Source organism: Acomys russatus, chromosome 2 (genome assembly GCF_903995435.1).
Source record: "Acomys russatus chromosome 2, mAcoRus1.1, whole genome shotgun sequence".
Lineage (NCBI taxonomy): Eukaryota > Metazoa > Chordata > Mammalia > Rodentia > Muridae > Acomys > Acomys russatus.
The window spans coordinates 7,626,733-7,633,279 of NC_067138.1; the positions used below are offsets into that span (position 1 = coordinate 7,626,733).

Here is a 6,547-nt window from a genome sequence, read left to right on the forward strand (position 1 = left end):
TATTTAGATGAAACTCCTTAAAAATCTGGAGCTGTATTTTGCATCCCAATAAGTTCTCCCTTCACTTTTTCAACTGTCTTGTATCTAATATTCTCCATGATGATTAGGTAACTGGGACTCATAGAGAAAAGTTTTAAAAATATAGAGGATCAACAATGGCCAGTGAGATGGCTTAGCAGATCAAAGCCTAATGGCCTGAGCTTGGTTCCCGGAACCATTCCCCAAAGTTGCCATTTGACCTACACACACACACACACACACACACACACACACACACGCACACACACACACACACACACACAAAAGCACACACGCACATGCATGCACATAGAGAGAGAGAGAGGAGAGAGAGAGAGAAATAGCTAATTAGTTAATTAAATTATGAAGCAAATCACCAGTGGAACACAATCATTATCAACTGAAGGCACATTTATGACTGAAATAAGCACAGTGACCAACGCTTTAAAATGAACGCAGTGTCACCACAGCACTTTTGACCCAGGCTCTGCACAGCAAACTCATTACTGTGAGACTTTTACAAAGAAAAGTTATTGATAAATAACAACTGACACCAAAACCTGCTCAAAGCTTTATTAGAAGCTTTGCCCCTGAAAATTCCCACACAGCAGAATAGACTTAGGTTTTATATGCGTCACAAATAGGGAGATCAGTGGAGACCGAATCCTTGAGACCAAGGTCAGATTGAGTTCGGGAGATAATAAAACTAAGCCTCGAAGACTCCATCCCTGCGGATTGTCTCAGTCTTAAGGCCAATTCTCCATTGGACCCCTCATTTCAGAGGGAGACAACAAAGGCTGTGTGTTAAGGATAGGGTACGGGAGCCCCATATTCAACCTAAAACGCAGCAAGATTTTATTCCAACTCTCCAAGTTTACCTGTGTCTGGTGCTTCCTTTACCAGATGTTCCAGAGTTCAGAGTCTGTGTGTGTGTCTGTGTGCACACCTACCTATACATCATAGACACGTAGACCACACACACACCCTACCTATACATCATAGACACGTAGACCACACACACACACACACAAACTGTGTGACTTCAGTTGTAAGGCATGCTTAATCAAAGCTCCCACTGAGCAGGGAAAAAAAAGCTGTTACAAACACCAGGTCAATACCCACTGAGAATTTTCTAGATCTGATACAAGTTTAGGAGGAAGTGGGGACTCAGATAAAGCTGAAGGGCATGGAGTCCATTGTCCAAAAGGGGATTCTGTCAGGCTCAGTGGGCTGTCAAGATCTTCCCCTAGGAAGTGTCTGGTAGTAAGCCAGCTCTGCATCATAAGTCAAAGAAGAAGGGCCCTCTTTGTATAGGCTGAGCATCATGGAAGAGATGCCCATAGGCGCTCATGGCTAAGAGTCAAGGCATACATCCTAAACCCAAGCCTAGGCTGACACCACATCTCCCTGCCCCCAAATAATGCTGAGCCCCTATGACATAACCAGACTCAGGCTACTCAGGTCCCTCAACAGCAGCTAAATTGAAAGCCTATAGTCATCTAACCCACAGTGAGAGCGATGGGTGGTGTGACTGTGGAGGCACTCTCCTCTCTAGGAACCTCGGTGTGCTTCAGAGGCCTTCCCTCTTTTGGGATAAGAGACTTCAGTTAATTAGCTTCTTTAAGGGCTCCACATTGTCTTTCTGGGACAGTGAAATTTAGAAATGATCATGTTCCTCAAATGCACTGGGTTCCCTACAGGGACACCAATTCATATTCCCGGTGAAAGCAATATTCATGCTGCACATTAAACTCGTTCAGAAATGTGATAACTAATTTACAATTATTCAGCTTTTAAAATACGATTTTCAGCCAGGCAGTGGTGGAGCATGCCTTTAATCCCAGCACTTGGGAGGTAGAGGCCAGTGGATTTCTATGAGTGTGAGGCCAGCCTAACCTACAGAGGGAGTTCCAGGGCAGCCAGGACTACAGAGAAACCCCATGTCAAAAAAAAAACAAAAAAAACAAAAAAAAAAAACAAATAAACAAACAAAAACAAAAAACAAACAAACAAAAACAGAAACAAAACCTGGATTTGAAAACCAAAGACTAAAACATTATCTTTGATCTTTAGGTTGATGGTCATCAAGTTTTCCTTTATCCGAATTCTTCTTGCCTTAGAATCTATTCTCATTTTTTTTTTTTTTTTTTTTTAGGAAAGCAAATGAAACTATAGCCAAAAGCTTAACATTTCTGGATCCTAACCACCACCTCTATTTTATCTTCCTGGAAAGTAAGCTGTTTCCATGCTGCTGTTGGGATGATATACATACTGTCCCTCAAGCAACTGGAAAAAAAAAAAAGATCAGAAATTACGACAGGGCTCTTGAGGCCTCGAATCGCCCACCTTTGTTCATGAATGGATCATTTGCCCATTCCTCGCAGCACTCTCATAGCATCTCTTTGTTTAAGTCTGCATTCCTGGGCTAATCATGTGCAATAAGCACTGTCTGTGGAGAGGAAGCTCTCGCCTGTGGCAAGGCAGCATTTCATGGAGGCATTGCTGGCAACCTGCCCAAAAAAAAAAAAAGATACACAGAAAAAGAACCGAAACTAAAGCCTCGATCATCAGCCAATACTCCTTTCTTTGTCTCAGTACATACTGAGAATAGCACATTATGTTGCGTCTTTTTTTCTTTTTCAGTGTTGGGAACTGAACTCAAGACTTTGCGCATTCCAGGCCAGTGCTCTACCAAGGAGTCACATGCCCAGGCTTACTACACCCTTTTTTGTGGTTTAAAGTTTAGGCCTCACAAAACCTGGATCCACTCCTGCTTCTGGAACTGCTTATTAACTTGGAAGCCTGCAGCATTCCTGGCCTTGTTAACCCATGGGAGAACAATAGGAGAGGCCTCTCTTTCTGTTAGTCTGTTCACACCTGGGGCTATATTAGTGGTGCAAAAAACACTGCTATTTGTCTGCACTTGACTTCCAATTGTTTTTGTCTTGGGCACCCTGCTGACTACCACTCCTTAATTGGCTCAGTGGTGGCTTCAGTCATCCAGTTCCTTGTGTTTTTTATTTCTTCTGAGTCTCCCAGCTCCCTGGCCTGCTTGGGTTTTTTAATTCTTCTCCCATGGAACATACTTTGATGAAAAATATTACAAGGGAATTTGGGTGACTCCCAATCTGCAAAACACCTAATTAGAATTCCCAGAGCTCTCCCTCTGGGTACACCTTTGCCTGTGGGAGGCTCCTTGGATTTCCTGCCTTGGTGATCCTCTGTCTTCAGCACAGGGTCTGCTTGAATATGCAGGGCCTTCTCCTCTTTGTTCTCTGGTTCAGTTTGAAAACCCAAATCCTTCTGTGAAAAGAGCGAAGCTGTCAAATTGGGTTTAAAAAACAAAACAACAAAACTGAGCAACATGCTCCTCATAAGAAACTTCCTCAGACCAACTGATGAGGAACAATTGGCAACAAAAAACAGAAAAGGCAAATGTGAATGTTAGGAGGACAAGAATGCTCATATTTTATCAGAAAATTTTAGATATTAAAAGTGGTATGAAAATGAATGCTTTAAAATTATACCCGGCATAATTTATTCATAGAACGATAAAAACACAATACTACTAATAAAATAGTTATGTATAGTTACACACGCATGTGTGTATATATGGAAAATAAATTAGAAGTATAAGAAAAAAGTATTACAATCAAATAACAACATAAATATAATGAAATTATCAAGGCTTAAAGCTCGAAATAAAGTAAAGTAACAGTGAAAAAATAACATTTGAGAAACTCTGTATATATGTATATATACAAATACATAAGAGAATACATATGCTCACTCATATGTAGTATCTACTTTTATTATGTCATTTATAAAGTAAAACCATGTATCAGAAGAGAAAGCATTAAATTCTAAATGGAAGAATTTTGTAGTTCATAGTTGCTAGTAATAACTAAATCATTTTACATATATTGTTCCCCAGATAAACAGCCTCCAATATACAGGCATCAAAGAGAAAATTCAAGGTTATATAGACACAAGACCTGGAGAGAGGATGGTGAAGCAGCTAAGAGCATGTGCTGCTCGAAAGAGGACTCACGTTCATTTTCCACAACCCACACTGGGCCACTCACAAGATGTATCAGGCCTCCACAGGCACCTACTGCATACAAGTGCACATAACCACAATTAAAAATAATGAAAGGTATGTAGAACAGAAAGTGAAAATGATTAAATACTAATAAATCAATACAAAATAATAGACTAAGTAGCACTCATTTCAGGAAATTAATAAAAAGAACAACAAGATAAACAGAAGGAGACCTGGGAGAGAAAGAACAAATTATGAAGTCCAGTGAAATAAAATGTTATTATGTGCCTGCCTGACAAAAGAAATACAAGGTTAGAAAACAGAAAGAACACCAGGATACAGATGTAAAAAGCTACGAATGTACTAGAAACATCACAAGCGTTATGTTAACACATTTCTAAGTGATGACAAAAATATTTACTAAGATTGACTTGTAAAAAATAGAAAGACCGCAGGCACACCAGTACACACGCACAGGTGCATACACACACACACACACACACACACACACACACACACACACATGATCTTTATCTCTACCATTTAAAATAAACCAATTCTTACGAATGCACAGATACAGAAAGACAATGCAGAAGTTATTACTACACAGATTCATGAAAGTAACCTAATGACAGAACCTGCTTTTTAAAACGTAGATAATTGCTTTTTAAAAGATACAAAAGTCGAAATGTGATTAAGGCCGGAGTTTGAACTACAGAAAGTAACTGCAATGTCCAAAACTTTGCCTTTGGTTTTGGCTACCAGAACCCTGTTTGGAGAGCTACCCTGGGGACCCGGGGGACAGTGGAGCATCTTCAGTCAGATGAGGGGAGTGTGGACATCAGCTCCTGAGCCTGCATGATCTCAGCTCTCCAGGTCAGAGACAGGCAGGGGAAAGCCTCAGACATGAGGGCAGCTGACCTCCAGAAGCAGCCCTACTTTATAGCAGTGGTTGGGAGGGTAGCCAATCAAATTGCCGAAGGAAGGTTCTCAGTGCCTGGAAGGAGTAGGACCAGCCCGTTAACAGAGATCCCAACAGTCTCCATGGAGGACTCAGAGGGTTTGATAAGGTCCTCTCACCCCCAAGTGTTGTCCAATGATGTCCAGTTCTCTTGAGTCAGACCAGATGGTAAGGAAGGCTACCCTAAAGAGTTGAACATCTGGGTAACATAAACCGTGGATGGTAGGGAGCCTGCAACCCACTACAGAGCACAAGTAATACAGACCACACTGGTAAATCTGACCAGCCACCCATTCTTATTTCAACCTATCAGGACAGGGCTCCCCAGGTATGTTTGACCGCAAAGTCGCCATTTTAGCAGAGGTGTATTTGCCTGTTATGAAACTCTGATTCCTACAAGAGTCATTGCTCGAGTGGAAGGAAGGGCAATTGACGTGAGAAATCCAATGGAGCTTGGAAAACACCCGCAGGATTTTACATCCCTGGTTTTGACCACAATATCTGTCTGAAGGGTTGAGAAGAAAAGCATTTTTGTGGAAAGGGTACATCAAGTATAAACCACACAACCTGGCCTCCAATTTTACACAAGCAACTTCCTGGATCGCACTCTGGGGGGCACGAGTGCATCATTCTCTCCCAAGCACTCTGGCTTCTCCTGGCGTCCAAGAACTGGCCTGATGTAATCAGCCCAACCCCTTCTGGTGCTGCTAGGGTCAGGAAAGGAAAAAGCACAATAGCATTTGGTTCAAGTTCTCTGTATGGTAAAGAAGACTAAAGATGTGACCTGGTTCGTGGCTAGGCTGGCTCCCCACTAGCCTACTTTCTATCCAGGTGAGCCTTAGAAGCTTTAAAATGGCCCAGCCGCTCCTGTTAAGCCGCATAAACTGTAGCTGCCGTAATAGTCAGGTTGAACACTGATTTACTTTTCCAACAAGTAGCTTCAGGCCATGTCTAATGGCCAGCTCTGTTCTCTGTCTAGTTCTGAGGACGAATTAATGCTATTGCCAATGCCCCATCGGAGGGTCTGACCCTAGTGAAGAAGCATCCTCGGGACTCTCCCACTATATAGGCTCCATAGCTCCACCCTGACTCCATCATGTCTATTTTCATTTTGTTTTGTTTTTGTTTGTTTGTTTGTTTGTTTTTATTAATTAAACATTTTTACATATACTTTTATATTATTACACACACACACACACACACACACACACACACAGAGACTACCTATGGCAAGAAGAACCACGACACAATTAGGAATTATATAAATGCTACATCCTTAGTGTTTTGGCTGTTTGTATTTGACAACCTTGAAGAAAAAATCTTTCTTATCTTGGTGCATCTAAAATTCTGAATGTAAATCAATCTCCATCACAGCTTGTCATTATCAACTTAAAACATCTATCAAGACCTAAAAGTATCTTAACCCCTAAACAACTGAGGTTCATTGTAAAACTAAGCTACCTGGTCTTCAATCCCATCAGAGACTTGAGAAGGAATAAACTTGATTACCTAAGTATGTCTGGAGT

The 6,547-nt window shown here is 41.3% G+C and overlaps 1 pseudogene; it reads left to right on the forward strand.

The window, feature by feature from the left end:
• Positions 1-4,790: 4,790 nt before the first annotated feature.
• On the forward strand, positions 4,791-5,796 carry LOC127205907 (galactose mutarotase-like; annotated as a pseudogene).
• The last annotated feature ends 751 nt before the right edge of the window (positions 5,797-6,547 follow it).